The following is an 18250-nucleotide window of genomic DNA, read 5'->3' as shown; positions in this document are numbered from 1 at the left end:
GCATACAGTGGACGGAATGAGTGGAGATGTACGGCATAAAAAAACATCTTAGCAAGTAATCTATTTTCAAATGGAATTCACAAGTCGCCACATTTTCTTGTGTCAGATTAGGGAAACTCCATTTGTTTCTGTTGTTAATTAACTTTCAATCATTTCATGTAAATGAACCAAAAATATCCATAGCAACAAGAAAACGATGGGTTATTAAAAAAAAGCAACACAATGTGTTGGAAACACATGAAATTATCTCAACCTTATGCTATTTTTTTCAATAATAAAAAGATAAAAGAAGATGAAATGTTATTGGACGAGTGGGTCGTCAAGTCATTAAGAGTGAGACAAAATGTGGATGTATGTCTTGGCAAGCCATCATCCTCTCTGCTTTGTCTGAAGCATGTTTAACACAGATTTAGCTTTCAGAGTGCTCGATGATAATATTGTACTTTATTGCTCTTTGTAGGGAAAATGTGTCTTTGCTTTATGGCCCTCTCCTTATATGAAATACTACCGCCAAGATAAATACAATTTATTCTGCCTCCCAAGTAATGTGTGGCTGAAATGTTACTCCCTGCAGCAAAACTCATTTTCACAGCCACATGACAAAATATTACAGCTTTTTACAATTGCTTAAACACGATTTTGAAAACAGGGATCATTTTGTCAAAACACTACACACAATTTACACAACCGCACGCACAAGTAGCAGGAAACCTCAGATCTTTCGCAAAATGAAACACTTCATTCAAAAATATACAATAATTTATAAAAACCCAGTTTTGTCACCATATGGCACACACATGGTCCATACGATCTGATTCTGTTTGAACCTGTTACACACTGCTGTGCTCAATCTTAAACACTTAGATATTGTTAAAGTACATTAATATATTAACCAAACACAATGCACAAGACCAGTACTGCACACTGATGAAAATATTTATTTCTCCCCACATTGTAAAATCATCAATACATCAACGCAAAAACATTTGTGGAGAAAAAAAGCATGAATTTAAAAAAAAAAACCCTAAGCATCATCTGTTTGCCTGGCTGGATCTGGCCATAGCACGTTGTCCACATCACAGGCTATGTTCTCTCTCACAAGACAGCGAGGGAAGAATCTACTCGAATGGTGAATCCATCCTTGCACAGACCCTGCATCAATTTGGTCGCAGGCTTCCTCCATGGCATGAATGAGGAATATCCTGACACAGGGCTGGAGATTGTAAACCCTCTGCCGCTGTGCCAAAAAAAAAAAAAATCCTCAATAGGGTTAAGGAAGGGAGAGTATGGTGGGAGGTATTGGAGTGAAAATCGTGGATGCTGATGAAACCAGTTTTGGACCAGAGCAGGTGGAAGGATACATTGTCCCAGATGACAATGTATCTCATCTGCATCCATTTGGTCTTCTGCTGTGACGACGTTGTGGAGTCTGTCTAAAAATGTGATTATGTGGGGCGTGTTGGACCTAAGTCAGCATGGCATGATTGCAGCGCACACAGTAATGTTACAATCACATTGGCCTGGGACATTCAAAATAGCTCTGTGGCCAATGATGTGTCTCCCTCTTCTTCTTACTTTTGTCAGATTAAACCCAGCCTCATCTATGAAGATAATTTCATGCAGGATTGCATCAGCATCCATTTGTACAACTCTCTGGAAAAAAAGACATTTTCTAGTTCAATATAGGCCGTCTATCAATAACAGTAAAAAGGTTGTGTGTGCAGTGCACAGTACTGAAGTGTACATTACTTACCTCTACATATTCATGCCACAGGTCTTTTACTCTCTCAGAATTTCTTTCAAATGGCACTCGGTAGAAGTGTTCCATCTGTATGTGATGTTTTTTAAGGATTTGCCCCAGTGTCAACAGAGCGACATGATGGACATTATTGATAACTGTGTGGTCACTGAGAATGTGTGTTTGAATTTCTCTGAGGCGTATTGCATTAGAGAGTATAGGGCCCCTTCCTCCTTGACATTCTTGACCCTCAATTCTATGTAGACCAATCCAAATACATGTAAAATGTCACAGGTGTTGTTTCAAACATGGAATGTAGTGAATGGGTACCAAAAAGTAGTGATGTAGTGCATATAGTAGCCTACATTGCACTGATTTCACTGCAGACAGCATAGAAAGGTTGTTTTTCAACTGTGCTCTTGTCAAAATGTCTGAATTACTGTTGCAACAGTATATCTGCTGAGGATGGGCTGAACTCTGTCCAGCCTCTCTCAATGTCAACCCATGCTTTACAACATGGTCAACAAATGTTGCTCAAGTCTTATCTGATAAATGTGGTCCTTGTCTTCTTTGTCCACATCCTCCTCCAGGTCTCCCTCTACCTCCTCCTCTTCCTCTCCCTACCCCTCTTCCTCTGCGGGCTCCCTCTCTCATCCACACTCCCCTTCTTCCTCTTCCTCTTACTGCAACATTGCCTTCCATCTTTGTTGAAGACAGGTAAGCTCACCTGTTGCCTTTTTATAGTGCTCGCGCCTGATTGAAGAGTTTACAATGAAGCACCTAAGTGTCTGTACACCTGACGGCCATGTTAGATCAATTGGTTCATAGCAAAGAAATAGCAAAGAAGTGACATCATGTTAGATTTCTGTGTCTAATGTAGACAAGTGTGTTTAGTGTTTTGCAAAAAGCGTGAGGCTGAGAATGTGCTTATAGTTGTGCAGATCTGGGCTGAGGTTTTGCTCCTTGGGTGTCAGGTTTCACTAACTGTGTGTTATTTGTAATTTTATTGTGTAAGTAATCGTTAAAATCTGTAGAACGGGAGTCAGAGTGAAATGTCACAGTGATTTCTATGTCAAGCTAAAGCCGAGGCTGGTTCTTCTAATGCCTTGTTGCAGTGTCAGGGGAAACTCCCGACGCGGCTAGTCGGGTCTCAGGTGTCACACCTGTACTAATAGGACTGCTAATTGGAGCGTGGCACTGCGAGAGCGCACATGCGGTCTAAAGCCAGACACACCAGGGAGATGTATGCTTCACTCAGGGTTTAGGGACTGTGTGTGGGGAACAAGCGAAGCAGCTAAGAGAGTCTCGACATAGAGATATTTTTTTAATATTCTGGTTTTTAAACATAACTTATTCATCATAAAATACAGATGGAGACAGGTAGACATAAAAATAGAAAGAAGCATAAAACCAAGAATGAGGTCTTTTGACTTGACAGAGGTGCAAAAGCCTAGATGGCATTTTTTCTTTTTCTCTCAGTCTCTCTGTCCTTTTTATTCAACCCTCCACTTATTCATTATAAGCGTGGCGGCAACATTTTAAATAAAATATAAGTATGCGTTGTTGACGGAGTAACCTGGTTTTGGGTCTCAGCATGTGTGTGTGTGTGTGTGTGTGTGTGTGTGTTGAACAACCCCTACAGTATTTCACCATGTTATATGGATTGTCAGGGTCACAAAAACACAAAGACACACACCTTACATGCTATAAACACTGCCATCCCCCACTCTGTGTGTCTAACTCTACACCTAAACAACTTGATAATACACACACACACACACACACACACACACACACACACACACACACACACACACACACAGTCTCTGCTCTCATTCCTTTTCACTTAGGCTGGTGTGTTGTTGCTAAAAAAACATATGTTCCATCTGCACACTCCCACAGAAAAAGAAAATAGGGTTTTTTTTCTGTTGGTGGTGATGGGAATGTGTTCCACAGTTGTTGTTCAAGAGCCATATTTGAAAACAAGTAGGTGGCACATCTGTCGAGTATTTTTTTTTTTCTGTCATGAATTATTAACGTCCTGTCATTGCTGGCAGCCACAGTTGTCATTATTTTGCTTATGAATAGAAATAAAGCCACAACCACCATATCTTGTATCAACTCATATCAGCTGTGCCCACGCAGTTTTTGTGGAGTTGAAACTTTGAGGTCTTCATGATAAAGAAGAAAACTGAATTATTAACTAAAGGTATGTGGCTTATCAGAGTTACTTTGAAAACGCATGCATAGTTTGATGGAATGCTTATATAATAGTTACCTGCACAGTTTGATAGGCGATATATGATATATTTATCCTCATTAGGAAATGCTCTGTTCCGTATGCCACCAACAAATAGAGGTCAAAGGTCAGATACATAGCAGCACCTGTGATGTTGGGAGAGACTGACGCGTAAACCTGGTCTAATGATACAAGAACAGTCTGTCAAATCATTGCACAAAAAGCAAAAGCTTGAATAAAAATGATTTCTGTGTTGAAGTTGAAATAACAACAGCCCTAATTGAAAAAATAAATCTCTGACTTGCAATTAGGTAACAAAAACAACTTTGATCGCATCTACATGTGGATTTGGTTAAATGTTTAGTGAGAAGAAGAAAGAGAAGAAACCACATCCAATTTTCATTTGTTTGATTTGCAGAAAATTAATTTTCCTAATGCGGGTCTTGAACTCACTCACTTTTTACCTTGGCAGTCTATCTTACCATTTCACCACTTTACACATAATATAACTGTCACTTTACACACAGTTACAAGCTATGGTTGGGCACAAGACTTCTCTTTAATACGACTTCTGGTAAATGACTGTGTGTGTGTGTGTGTGTGTGTGTATCTGTGTGTGATCAATAGAGTCAGTTTGTGAGTCCATGTGCAGTTCATTCACTGACTGATGATCAATATGGGTTGGAAAGGAAAGCAGCCTTCTTTCTCATCTCATGGACTGTTTAAGGGCTCTTGTAGACAAGGTAAGAATAAACAGCAGAATGAGGAGAATAAAGAGGTGTGGATAGAGAAATGATGGTGTTGTGCAGTCTGCTGGGAGTTTACAGGAGTGTTGTGAGTAATACTGTATTTATTATGGCAGGAAAACATGCAGACATGTAAGACACACTACACATGCAGACACACATATAAAAATATTCCCATGCTTTCATATGTTCAGGAGGGTCTACTAAGTTACATTCATCCCCTAAACCAATGGTATCCAACCTGGGGATACAGGCCCCTACAAGGGGTTGCACAACATATCTGAGTGGTCACAAGATGGTCAACTGGAGGAAAATATATATATATATATATATATATATACATATGTATATATATATATATATACTCCTCTAATCTTTGTTTTTAATCATTAATTACTAGGAACTGGGTTGTTCTCTTCAAATACAACAAGAAAATTATAGAGCTGCAATGATTAGTCGATTATCTTTCAAACTGACAGAAACTTTATCGGCAACAATTTTGATTTTCAAATGGTTGTTTTAGTGCTATTAAGTAAAAATGCCAAACATTTACATTTACAACTGGTTGTAGCTTTTCAAATGTTAGGATTTGAAGCTTTTCTGTGTCATACACAAGCAGCAACTACCACGACTTGAGGCTGAAGCCAATGCAGAAGTACTTTAAATTGCAATGACACCGACAACAGCAAGATGCTGGCTCCAAAAAATCCCCAGCTGTGACAGACTTAAGAAGCGTCAACTTCTCTCTAGAAATACTAAAATCACTTTTTTTAACAAGTCATTATGGTATCAATCGCAAAATTTGGGCAAGCTTCAAACTGGCTCCAATGCAAACCAACCGGTGACGTCACACCCCACTGTGTCCATCTTTATATTCAGTCTGTGGTCATACATGACAGTAAACTGAATTTCCTCAGATTTTGGTCTGTTTATTGGACAAAACAAAACATTTGAAGAGGTCACAATGGGATCTTTTCACTATTTTCTGACATTATACAGACAGAATATATCACTATTTGCTTGAAACTGTTAACAATCAATATAAACATGTAACCAGTGTGATTTTTTTTTTCTTCCATTCAGGTCAAGTCTGTTGTTGTTATTATTATTATTATTATTATTATTATTATTATTATTATTGTTGTTGTTGTTGTTGTTGTTGTTATTATTATCATTATTATTATTAAGATTCAGTTAAGCAGTTATGGATTTTATGCAGTTAAAATAACATGAAAGATCTTTAACTTTCACTACAAAATACTTTAACCCATATCTTAGTTTCAGCTGTCATAATAAAACAAAGAAGCTCTGAGCAAAAACTTCTCATTTACCATTATTTCAGGAGACAAACAGACCACACAGGACAGTAAAATCATATATTGCACTCACACAAGATAAAACACACAGTCTTGTAATATCTGTGTGTCCTGTGGGAGTGTGGTCAGCAGGCGAGGCCACACACAGTGTCAGTGAGTGAATCTACAGTATAATGGCCTTAAAACAAGGAAGCCAGAGAGAGTGCTGACAGGAGACAATACAGCACGTCATATGTGACTCTCGTTTCTTCGTAGAAAGACATTTGCACTAATGCATGTATACAGGACAGTGCTTCTGGCACAACAGAGCAATAATATCACAAACCATCAGATGTGTGTGTGCATGTGAGTGTGTGTTTGTGTGTACGCTGATGGATGAGTGTCTTCGGAGAAAAATGGGTGCCTATTATTTGTGCCTTTTATAGGCAAACTCCCCGCTGACTTCCCAATGAGGATAGCATGCAGTCTTCCCGCACACTCACACACACACACACACAAACACACACACACATTCACATAACGAGCTACAACTGAGGGGCCCTAGGCTGTGGCACATCTGTTGTAGAAGAGACATAAGGCATTCATGCAGGGACTCTCAAGATTCTCCATGTAATACTATACACACATACTGTACACACACATATACTACACACTCACCGCATGTGATGAATGAGCTTTTTTCAGAGCACAAAGAGAAGGAAGGCGTAGTGGTGGAGGGGTCTTATGACAATTTTACCTAAAAATCCCTTCTGGATAAAAACACAAAGATACACTGAGACACATTCTCTCAAATTGGCCCACTGACCTTCAGATACCCTCTATACTGGCTTTTAGTATTCTTGAGTGAGAGACAGATGACAGAAAGATGGAGATAGAAGACTTTTAGTGTAGAAAGACAGAGGAAAATCCTGTCTATTGTTGCTCAAGATTCAAATTTTACCAATAAGGATTTGGAGTCAATAACATTTAATATATAATATGTTTTAACAAAAATACTCAGTCATCATGGTAGACCTCTGATATGACAAAATGTAGTTTCTCTAAATAAAAATATTTACAGGATATCAAATATATGCTACATGTCCTGCAGCATGATGATCCTTTCATCAGAATTAATTCTAACACTTTGTTTCTGTAGCACTTTACTTTAAACCCCGATATCTAGTGTTTTTAGCATTTCATGTAGCTTTAAGCAGATATAAGGACATTTTAAGTGTTTATTGGGTATACTATGCAGGATTTTCCTGGGCGTCAACCTTTGGGCAGTGAGTGTGTAGCCCCCAGCCAACAGTGAGGATGGGACTCATAGAGACCAGGTTACATCGCTGTCTCCATCTCTCTCCTCTGCTCTCTGAGTCTGTTTGACCGAGGGCAGGGGGGGGGAGGCTGAACTACCCACACACACGTGTGCAGAGCAGAGAGGCCACAACAGACAGGATGAAGTGTGTGTTTTAACTACATTCACACAAAATCCAGCAATGCAGCACCTTCCCACAGGGTTGTGCAGAGATGTGCAGAGGTGTGGGAGTGTTTATTTGTGTTTCTCTTCATTCACTCTCTAGCTCGCTCAATCACTGCTGCTCTCTCTCTCGCTCGAATGTCGTTAAGCCGGGGAGGGGGGGCCAACTTGAATGTTGTGTTTACAAACACCAACCGACAAATCCTGCATAGTATGCATTTAATATAAATCATTTATCAATAATTATAACTTCTCCTATGAAGACATATTTTATAGGATTTCAACTGTGTTACACTACTGTCATTCATTATCTGTCCAGCTATGGATGCTTCACTGGTGGAGTTTTTTGCAAATACATAATAAAGGTAAAAGTAGAGGTGGTATTGGCAGTAATAGTAGAAGTAGTAGTATCAGTAGTAGTAATAGTATTGGTTATAGTTGTAGTAGTAGGAGCAGTATGTGTAATTATAGTGCTGCTTAAAAGTTTGTGAACCCTTTAGAATTTGCTCTATTTCTGCATAAATATGATGTAAAATGTGATGAGATTTCCATGCAAGTGCTAAAACTAGATAAAGAGACATCAATTAAACAAATGAGACAAAAACCTTACATATGTTGGTTTATTTATTGAGGAAAATTATCCAATGTTACATATTTGTGCGCGGCAAAAGTATGTGGGAAATTAGAGTCGGGTGTTTCAATAAATGGGATGACAATCAAGTGTGAGTCTGGGAGGCTCTGCCTTATTTAAAGAAGAGAAATCTGGGTCTTCACTGTCAAACTCTGAGCTTCACAACACAGCTTTGTGGAAATGTGTTATGGCTCGATCAAAGGAGATTTTGAGGACCTTAGAAGAAGAGTTGCTAATACTCACCAGGCTGGAAAGAGTTAGAAAAGCATTTCTAAAGAGTTTGGATTGACAGGCAGATCGTGTACAAATTGAAGACATCCGACACCATTGTTACCCTCCCCAAGAGTGGTCAAACAACAAAGATCACACCAAGAGAAAGGCATGCAATAGTCTGGGAGGCCACAAGGCACCCCAGGGTAACGTCTAGGAAACTAAAGGCCTCTCTTGATGTGGCTACAGTCAATGTTCATGAGTCCACCATCAGGAGAACACTGAACATCAATGGTGTGCATGGCAGAGTTGCCAAGAGAAAGCCACAACTCTCCAAAAAGAACATTGCTGCCGTCTACGGTTTGCTCAAGACCACATGGATAAGCCAGCAGGCGACTGGAAAAATGTTCTGTGGATGAATGAGACCAAAATCAAACTTTTCAGCTTGAATGACAAGCATTATGTTTGGCGATGAACAAACACTGCATTCCAGCATAAGAACCTTATCCCATCTGTGAAACATGGTGGTGGCAGTATCATGGTTTGGGCTGCTTTACTGCCTCTGTACCAGAACAGCTTGCAATCATTGATGAAGCTATGAGTTCTGAGTTGTACCACACAGGAAAACTACAGGACTACAGGAAAATGTCAAGGTATCCATCTGTGAACAGAGGCTCAACAGAAAGTGGGTCATGCAGTAAGACAACGGCCCTAAATACACAAGTGGTTCTACCAAAGAATGGTTAGAGCAGAAGAAAGTTAATGTTTTGGAACGGCCGAGTCAAAGTCCTGACCTTAATCCTATAGAAATGCTGTGGAGGACCTGAAGCATGTAGTTCATGCTAAGAAGCCCACCATCATCCCTGAGTTGAGACTGTTCTGTAAGGAGGAACAGGCCTTCAAGCCAGTGTGCAGGGCTGATAAACAGTTTGGTTGAAGTTATTGCTGCAGAAGGGGGTCACATGAATAAGTTTAATATTTTTGTCCCATTTGTTTAATTGGGTTTACTTTAGGCCTTGTGTTAAAATCTCATCACGTTTTAGGTCTATTAGGTATATTTATGCAGAAATAGAGAAAATGCTAAAGGTTCCCAAACTTTCAAGCAGCATGGTATAGTAGTATTATTTGTAAAAGTAGTAGTTTCATACTATTTCAAAAAGGGTGTGGTCAAAGTGTGTAAACTATTTTTCATCTGACCACGAACAAAACTTTGGGGGAAAAATGGTGCATTTTGTGAAAAGATCTTGAATAATAGCAAAAAGGAAAATTAAAAGCAAAAATGCAATTACCGTATTGAGTGAGTGATAATTGACACCAGCCAGCAGTTGTACGATATAAATGCATACGGCGCTTCAGTATGCCTATAAGCCTTCGGTATTTTAGCCGAGCAAGACATAATCTAAAGAGGTCTTTAGCCTTTTCTCATGAGAAGGGAGGCAATGAGAGCACACAGCCGTGGTGTTAGAGGGGATTCAGCTCTCTGTCTGCTACAATATGCCTGTCTAAAGCTCTCCAAGCCAGGCTTAGCTTCCCGGCCCTGGCACCGCCTCCCTCCCTTCCTGTGCCAGTGTCAACTTCAGCTCAGTACAGTGCCAGCCACCAACGCCAGACTCTGCTTAGCTCATGGCAATGCCTGCTCTCCTCTCTAACTGGGTTTCTTCTTCCCTTCCTACAATGCTTCCTCCCTTATTTTCTTTTTTTTAAATCTGTCTTTCATTATTTTTTCATTCTTTGTTCATTATTCTTTTCTTTCTTCCCCAAATTTTCCCTGCTTTTTTCTTGATTGCATCGTCTTTATTGTCTTCACTGTTTATATTTTTCATTCATCACTTTATTTACTCTATTTTCATTTCCTTTTTTCAGTAAATACATAGAAGTGAGTTTTTGGTGGTTCGGTTAGAATAACAGTTCATGTGTCTGCAGAGTTGCTTTACTCACTGCTATACTAATTACTACAATATTTAAACCCACACACAGCTCAAACTTCCAACTAGCCTGGTGTATATCATGTAATAAATTAACCCAGTCTAAAACACAGCTTCACCTTCCAAAGTCTATTTGAGAGCCAATTTTCAGACACAACCTTGCAGTGACTTTGGATCTGTGAGGGTAATTATATACGGTTCTGAGAGAGGTAGTCAAGTGTTGAAAACAGCCGCTCATGGTCCGGAGACTCTTGAGACAAAAGCTACAGAGGGATACTTGTCATGCAGAAGAGACACTGACTTGGGTTAACAAGGAGCTGAGAGGCAGTAGGGTGTGAGGAAAATAGGTCTATATTCAAAAGAATAAGCAATTGATGGTAGATTGAAGTTTTCTGTTTAAGATTGCAGTTTCTGTTAAACTGGCTGTGACTTTGTATAAGTAATTTCCAGGCAGGCAATCATACTCTAGAGCCACATGGAGAATGCACTGTTGCCCCCATGAGGTGAGGTCCAAAAGACTCAAATGTGGAGAAGATGACTTCCTCTGAAATGAGCCAAACTCACTACTGACACATAATGAGACAATAAGGATAAATAGCAAGTACAACTCATCCGGTTTCGAAATGGAAACCAGGGCAATGTGTCTCCCCCTGTATCTCTGTCTGATGCCACTGGGCCTTGTGGTTGCAGCATTTACCTCATATGGATAATAGAGGAGAAGAAGTCCTTTGTTATCTTAGTGCTCCTAGGTACACCCCTCCAGGGGTCTTTGGGAGGGCAGCAGGATTCCAGTAGGGGCCCTGTATCTGTCACCTCAGTTTAGGGCCTGTCTCATGGCGGCTGACCCAAATCGCCCCCCCGGGGCAATGCCAGGCCCCACCACAGGACTCCACCACTGCAGATAATAGGCTCGTTTGGCAAAGTATCCAGACACTGGAACTAAAGCAGCCCTGACAGCTGTCAACCAGGACAAACATCCTCCTACATGACACACGCATGCACACACGCAAGTATGGGGATGGGAGTGTGTGTCTGTACTGCAGTATGTTTTCATGTAGGGACATGATTTTTTTTTCAACATAGATGTGTTAATGTGTAGACGTCCTTGTTTGTGTGGGTCCCTCTAATTTTTTTTTTACTTTTGGCACAGCCTATCCACCGCTGTGGTTGCACACCCCTGCATTTCCAGACAGTATTCAGGCAAGTTGACGCCATGTCAGGAGCAATTTGGCACATCGGCAAAAATCTCTTCCTGTAGGGGAGCTGTCATGGTGGAGAAATCAAAGACACCTACGTGACTAGCTGTATTGCCTCCAAGCTGAAAGAAAGGCTTGGTGACATGGCCTGATTTCACCCACTTTACTGCAAAACCACAGCAGAAGATGGAGGAGTTGCCCGCTGCTTTGCAATATAGGGTAACAGCATTCTTACCGCAGGCACAGGGATGTGTACATTATACTGCATATGCTATACGACTGAAGCAATAGTTTTTTTACAACAAGAATGGAAGGATGTTATCCACACTGGTGGCTCAGCGTGTCTGTATCAGCAGATATCTGCAGGCTGTCATGCCCTCACGCTCAAGGTTCAAGAACACTGGGTAACCTTTGTTCCATACCATTACCTCTCAGATTGTCTTTCCTACACACACAGCATACTAATCCCAACACACATGCTCACATTTAACATATGTGGTACGCAAAACCATTTTGCCATGACCGCCATGACATTTGACTATCTCAGAATAGAGATATCCCGAACTCAAGCATTTGTTTTGGTAAAATAAAGGTTAAAAAATACAAATACAACATTTACAACATCTTTGGTTTGGTCACGGTTTGCACAATAGCACAACAACATTTATAAACGGTACAATTAATGACTTAAATCGCTTTTTTATTCATTAAAAAAGTTGATGAAATACAGTAAAACCGTACGTTTTTCATGTCACACAGGTGTAAGTTGCCCAACTGAGCTGCTAAAGGCATGTGGTTCTCTTGAGCAACTACCAATGGAAAACAGCGCTGTGCAGCACTATGGTTATACTGGCCATCTCCCCACTGTGAGGGATTATAACTGCATAAGTGGGGAGGGAGTTGCTGAAAAAGAACAACAGCGCTCGACAAAAGTAAGTGCAGTTCAAAAACTAGGAACCTAATAAACAAGCAACAACAGACAATAAATCCAAAGCCCCAGAGGAAAATGAAATGAAAAACTACTTGCTGCCGCCCACAAGCCTCTGAGCAGAGCAGCGGCAGTGAGGATAAATCCTGCTACCACACTGAGTCTTTCAGGACGCAGAGCTGACTCTGGTCCTTATAGGCTAATTACAGCTGACTACAGCGGGGTGTCTGTAAAGATGTTATGTGCATGTATGTGTGACTCTGCCAGAGTGTGTGTTTTTGTGTGAACATACAGTATGAGTGTGATGTCTTATTTTGTATTGTTGCTTTATAGTCTGCTTGTTCAGTAATGACATTTACACTTTCTGGCCGAGAGAAGTGTGTGTGCGCATGTGTGTTTCTAATTTCAGCAGCTGTTAACACCTTTCAAAAGTTCATGTATAACCATATGTTTGCCTGAGTGTCAGTCTGAAGATGTCTGACAGTCTAAACATTTCTTTTTCTGAGAAACAGATGCTGATGGCTGAGAGAGAACAGAAGAAAGTGCCTCATCCTTCTGTACCTTCCTGCATGTCTGTCTCCCTGTTCCTCCCTCCTTCCCTGAGGCCAACAGCTGTATCATACCTCAACTAGTAATCACTTTTGGAACCATCATCCTAGCCCATTGAAGAACTATCTAACAACCAACAAAAACATCTATTTTGTAGCATTAGTTGCAAAATGGCACTTTTCAGTCCAGTTAACTGTGTTTATTAACAGCCATACTTTTAGAAATGCAAGTAGCTATTCACAAACATTGTTGCCAAGAGGTACAGCACCCAAATGACACCAGAGGGAACGGGAAATTAACTGTGCATCTTTTTACTCTTAAAGGTGGAGCTAATGCTTGTGTTAGCTAAACTCACAGTCAAGGTCCACTTGATTAGATGACAAATTAGATCAAGACTAGGTACAGTAGCTAGACCTCCACTGAGCTTGTTTGTGTGACCACCAGAGGGCAGCATCTAAATCACAAAAATAACCTGGGAATTGGCTCAATTTTCAGCACATATCACACTATAGTTGGTTTTGCTCCAACAGGTAAATTTAAATAGTCAGCCTGGAGTTAAGTCTGTCCACTAGTCTTTACATATAACAAGCAAATGAATGAATTAATGAATGAAGGAAACCTTTTTTGCCCCGAGGAGAATCTGCTTTACACAACCATACATGACAGCATATAATATAACATAAAACATAAGCATCATAAAAAAGCATCATTTTGGGAAATGGATAAGACATCATGTGCAAGTTCCAGAGAGTGCCAAATTCAGACCATGTGATCAAGGCTTGTTAAGCAGCTGAATGTTGCACAAGACAAAGGATGTGATGCCTCTTTTCGTCCACATCCTGGGCATGCTATAATTTCCTTAAAACGCAGAGACATTGTTGAGTCATTCCATGTCAGCTTGCTATCAATAATAGTGCCCAGGTACTTATACTCCTGTACACCTTCAATGGTTATGTTGTTCAAAATGACATTATTAATTATTTAGTTTTCTTTGTAATCAGTGAGTTATCTGAACACCAGTTGTAGAAGTGGTTAATCTCAGCTCTATAACTGGTCTCAACTGGTCTCATATGAGTGGTTTGATTGGTTTCCACTGTTGCCTCTCCACCTACAGAATAGAAAACTTTAATCATACCATACAGCAAAAATCAAATGGGGCTCCATGGATCCATGAAAACATTCAGGAACCACAGCAACGGGCAGAGTAATCATCCAACCAGTAGTTGGAATATAGAGTATACTGAGTCCACAATGTGTGAACTGAATGCGTCACACTGTCTGCAAGATGATGGTGAGAGGCAGCCAAGCAGACACAATAGTCTTCAATCTATGCCAAAAGAGGCTAGATTCACTCACAGACACACACAAACATTAACACACACATGCACAGACAAGTGCACACATGTGCTCGCATGCGTGTACGCACACACGCACAGACAAACAGAGTAATTAGTCTTTGATTTCCCCCGGCAGTGTTCTGGTACCAGGGGGCAGCTGCTGGGACCCTGCTTTAGCCTTGGCTAATTTCACTCACGGCTTGATCTCGACCCAGCACAGGTGCCCAACTTGGCACCCAACCGCTGTTGCCATGGCAATGCCAACTTCAGGGGCCAAGGAAATGCCAATTGTCCAAGGAGCTCAGCCACAGGAGCAAAGGAGCCATTGATGAGGTACTCATTATAAACAGACCACATTAGCACAACGAGAGGAGGCAGTCAGGTCTGGACAGTTCAGTTAGGTTCAAGTAGCCCCTTTCTTTTCATTTATTTGTACCTCTTATGTGTTTCTTACATGCATATTTTCCCTTCATAAATGACATGTGTCAGACTAAGCTGGTATCTACTCCCAAAAAACAAAACAGATTCACTCAGTCTAACATCTGCTCTGTGCAGCAGACAGCATGCAGACGTTCATGTAGACTGCTATAACTTGGACTTGAGTGCCTCCCTGTGGTTCATGGATGTGATTGCAATGTCTGTTAAGGTACAGGTCCACGACTGCATGCACCTGCTTTAAAACACACTACACTGAACTGCTGATTCAGGTACTTCTCCTGTAATGAGCTTTTTCCGTTAATCGCCCCTGAGGATTCACCCTGCACCCCTGCACTCATTAAACCCAGGGGGATCGGCTTGCTTTGACTCATTTCTGTTAACGAGGGAGATCTAGACTTTGAACATCATGGAACCTAGCCCGTGAAATCATCTTCACTTACTTGTTATCAGGGTCCCTTTAGACAAAATATCTAGATGGCAACTTGCACACTAAGCAAGCAGACAAATTGGACTTGGATGAGACTCAGTGAAGAGGAAAAGGGTTCATACTGTTTGAAGTGAGGAGGGAAACAATAGTGAATAGACGGGCAGTTACAGCCATAAAAGATCAGATACGAGAGACAGCTCATATTGATTTTTGTGCATTAATGTCACATTTTTGATACTGTTACCGCCAGATCTGGGAAAAGTACTCATTAAAAGAAGAGATGCTCAGTCTATGTGTGATTTAGACTTTATTCAGTATGTTATCCTGTCATTGACTTTAACACGATATCTGACCTGTAAATGGTAAACGAAGTCTGCTTCTGCATCAGACAGTGAGTTTGTCTTGTGCAACAAAAAATACTTTCCAAGTACTGTATATCATTTTAATTGTCAGTGCAATAGCCCAATTTTCCCACAGTGACCATTTAAGTTTAATGTAATTTTCCATATCATACTCATTCCATTCCTTAATAAACTCATTTCAACAGACCCATATTGTGAATTTCTTACCTAAGGCCATCTTCTAACCAGGAGTCATTTTAACTGTCACATTGCCATCTGGTGTATGGATTACATGCCTGTATCAAAGCCATTTAAATGTTATTTCACGCTGAATGTGTTTTTAAAAGTCTAAGCTAAAGGCTCTTGGCAAGATGAAAATTTCTACCTACTTCCTGGGCACTCTACATTGACTGAAGCATTTGTATGAGCTTGTTTTACTTGCATGGAGTACATTGAGTTCTGCTGAAGATGTGGCAGCCTAAATATGAAGAACAGGGCAATAGTCTAAAATTATATATTGTATTAGCAGTACAGTCAGACATAAGACCATGGTCTCTATAATCCTCTGAAAAACTGTATTTTTGTTTTTTGAAATTTAATTACTATAGATGGGCAAAAAAAAAAAAATCAATTATCAATTATTTAATAAGTGTGAGTGTGTTGTAGTAATTCAATAATCTTCTTGACAGCTTTCATCTAACACAGAATATGCAATGCAGGATTGACTCCACTTTCTTTCTGAGTCTGATGTGAATACTTAATGTGCACCATTGTGTTGTTAATGCAGCTTACGCTTATTATTTTCTCTATATTCTAGCAGTAAATAGTGAGTATGTAATTGGTGTTCTTATCATAATCTTATTTGTAACATTTTATTTATGGTATTAAGTTTAAGAGCTGTTGCTATTGACAGAGTGTCTTATTAAACTGCATTTCTAGTATCATTTATATTCACTGACTGGAGACTGTTCTTAAATGTGCTCTACGCTCTGCAACTGAAAATCTTTGACCTTGACGTGATTTGAACACGCAGCCTTCTGATCTGGAGTCAGACGCGCTACCGTTGCGCCACAAGGTCCTCTGCAATGTGACAACAAATTGCATCGTTGCAGAGACATCTTGAGTTTGTCCAGTAGAGAGACTCACTTTTCAGGAAGACATTTGTACACAATATAAAAACACAGCTCATACAGTTAATTAGGAATATATCATACAGGTCTTGATTATTGGAAAATTGTCAAACAAAAGAAATTCTGATGTGTGATTGTCTGGATGAAAATCAAAAACCAACCTGCTATTACATATTTCAGTCCAGTTGGTGGCAGTAGTGGATCAGAGAGCTGGCATTACAACTGCCCATAAACAACAAAGAGAGCAATGAACCCACAATCTATCAAATCAAACACACAATGCATTCACAACAAAAATAATAGATATAACACAACAGATTATGAGTATTATGAGGACATCATAGACAGACAGTATGGATCTAAAAGACTTTTTTTCTCTTTTCTCTGTTTAAGTGAAGCTTTTCAGCACCTTGAAGGAACTGTGTCTCCATTACCTTTGTGATGTGTGTTTTGATGGAGCAAATAAGACACCAAACCATCATAATTTCATCTGAATGATTTTTACAAGGAAGTAAATAGACATGAAGCTCCAAGTAACACTGGAACCAAACTTCAGCAGGGTGATTTGTGCAACACAAAACCAAAACTAACCCGTGACTTCTACAGTTGCAGTACATTTACACTGGCAGCTGTAGAAATACACGCTCATATTCCTCTTGCATGTGAAACAGAAGTTGGATCATCATTGTGCAGATCTGTAGAGACCAACAGGCTCCAGCATGTAGCTCTGTGCCGGCATATGAATCACAGCATGGTAATCTAACTGCTGAACCTGAGCCAGACATCTCACATACCAAACACACGTACACACCTCAGATTCAAACGGCTTTGCAGGGCACGTGCTCCCAACGGCAGAGGGGCCGAAACCTGCAAGGTGACAGCAGTACTTTCTACATGAACTCCCCTCTGCCCATCCACAGTGGATGTTAAAGCATTCCTGTACACTTAAATGTGACAGAACACCGATCTATTTTAGGAATCTTACTGACAGAAATCATTGCAGAAAAGGTAAAAGGGAATATCAACACTCAGTAAACCCATAGAAAGCAATTCTTACTATTTTTTGTTAGGTTTTTAATGAACAAATTAACTGGTCATTATATTGAATCTGATGATTTTAAGTCTACAAGGAAGAGACTAGTAAAATAATGAATATGTATGCTCTGTATAAAACTCTGATATGTAATCCACAATAGAGGTCTCTCATGTCAATTTTATTGTTTTCCATGGTGATTGCCGAGTCTGCTGAGCTGCATTTTGCTTCCAGTTTTTATAAATCACTTCATATTGGCTTCAAGATTGGCGATTAGTTTAATCCTTTTGAGACATTAGTGTTGATTATTGTATTACAAGATTAATAACTCTTCTTAATAACAAGTATTTTACTTAGCTTTGAGTCCAGGAATGATACCTTTGAAAACAAGAGGTACAGTTTGCTATTGGGTTTATATAATTTCACTTTCAGATTACACTTTGAATCAATAGAGTGGTCTGAAATAATGGTTCATCAGCATCAATACCAATCTACAAGCTGTGTGTGTGTGTGTGTGTGTGTGTGTGTGTGTGTGTGTGTGTGTGTGTGTGTGTGTGTGTGTGTGTGTGTGTGTGTGCAGCCTTGGAAGTAATTGTTACAATTGCTT

At 40.0% G+C, this 18250-nt stretch overlaps 1 protein-coding gene and 1 non-coding gene across 8 annotated transcripts in view; both read right to left on the bottom strand.

Moving 5' to 3' along the window:
• LOC137173071 (partitioning defective 3 homolog) overlaps positions 1-18250 on the bottom strand; it is a 355263-nt gene that overhangs the window by 287010 nt on the left and 50003 nt on the right. The gene's annotated exons all lie outside the window — the stretch shown is intronic.
• On the bottom strand, positions 16487-16558 carry trnaw-cca (transfer RNA tryptophan (anticodon CCA)). Its single transcript has one exon. It is a non-coding gene; the product is annotated as a tRNA-Trp (tRNA).

Source organism: Thunnus thynnus, chromosome 21, assembly GCF_963924715.1.
Source record: "Thunnus thynnus chromosome 21, fThuThy2.1, whole genome shotgun sequence".
In the NCBI taxonomy this organism is placed as follows: domain Eukaryota; kingdom Metazoa; phylum Chordata; class Actinopteri; order Scombriformes; family Scombridae; genus Thunnus; species Thunnus thynnus.
This window is presented reverse-complemented; position numbering and strand designations above follow the sequence as displayed.